General features: G+C 36.7%; 1 protein-coding gene across 1 annotated transcript in view; it reads left to right on the forward strand.

The window, feature by feature from the left end:
• Window positions 1-1,303, forward strand: part of NECTIN3 (nectin cell adhesion molecule 3) — a 126,301-nt gene that overhangs the window by 39,247 nt on the left and 85,751 nt on the right. The window lies entirely within an intron of this gene.

The following is a 1,303-nucleotide window of genomic DNA, read 5'->3' on the forward strand; positions in this document are numbered from 1 at the left end:
CACAGGGAATTCAGGACCAGTGGTGAGAGTGGTGATACCTGGAGGGTGGAGGGAAGGTGGGGTAGAAAGGGGGAACCGATTACAAGGATCTACATTTAACCTCCTCCCTGGGTGACAGACAACAGAAAAGTGGGTGAAGGGAGACGTGTCGTACAGTGTAAGACATGACAAAATCATAATAATTTATAAATTATCAAGGGTTCATGAGGGAGGGGGGAGAGAGGGATATCAAGGGCCCAAGTAGAAAGCAAATGTTTTGAGAATGATAATGGCCCACAAATGTACAAATGCGATCGACACAATGGATGCATGTATGGAATAAGAATTATATGTGCCCCAATTAAATGATATAAAAAATAAAGAAAGAAAAGATAGGAAAAAGAAAAAAATAGTTATATTGGCATATAATTCACCTATCAAACAATTTAATAGTTCATTAATATTAAGAAGAATTATGCAATCATTACCACAGTCTATTTTAGAATATTTCCTCTTTGTTGTAATCGTTGATGATGTTGTTATTTAGGTGCCAGCCTGTAGTAACCCCATGCACATAGAATGAAACTGCTTAGTCTTGTACTCACAAATGTTCCTATGCCATCTTGTTGAGAGCATTTTTTTTTTTTCCCCGATAACCCTCCACTTTACCAAACCTCATATCTTTAGCCAGGGACTGGTCAATCCTGACAATATGTTCGTAGTATGTAAGTATTAGCCTCACCATCCTTGCATCTAAGGAGCATGTTGGTTGTATTCCTTTTAAGCAAGATGTATGTATTCTTTTGGCAGCCCACAGGATTTTCAATGTTCTTTGCCAATACCAAACTTCAAATGCATCTATTTTTCTTTGGTCTTCCTTAGTATTCAACTTTCACATGCAATTGAAAATACCATCGCTTAGGTCACGTGTGCCCTCAGCCTCAAAGTAACATCCTTAATTTTTAGTACTCTGAAGAGATCTTGTGCAGCAAATTTACCTAATGCAATGCATCTTTTGATCTCTTGATTGCTGCTTCCATGAGCAATGAGTGTGGATCCAAGCAAGACAAAATCCTTGACAACTTCAACCTTTTTCCAGTTTATCCTGATGTTACCTATTGGTCTAGTTGTAAGACTTTTGGTCTTCATTACATCACTTATTTTATTCTAATTAATTCAGCTGTTACTTGTTTTTTTGTTTTGTTTTTTATCTTTTTATTTAATCATTTTATTGGGGCTCATACAATTCATCACAATACATAGATCAATTGTGTAAAGCACACCTGTACATTTGTTGCCCTCATCATTCCCAAAATTCACTTTC

Source organism: Echinops telfairi, unplaced genomic scaffold (genome assembly GCF_000313985.2).
Source record: "Echinops telfairi isolate 266 unplaced genomic scaffold, ASM31398v2 ScPeMD7_6;HRSCAF=24_0, whole genome shotgun sequence".
Taxonomy (NCBI): domain Eukaryota; kingdom Metazoa; phylum Chordata; class Mammalia; order Afrosoricida; family Tenrecidae; genus Echinops; species Echinops telfairi.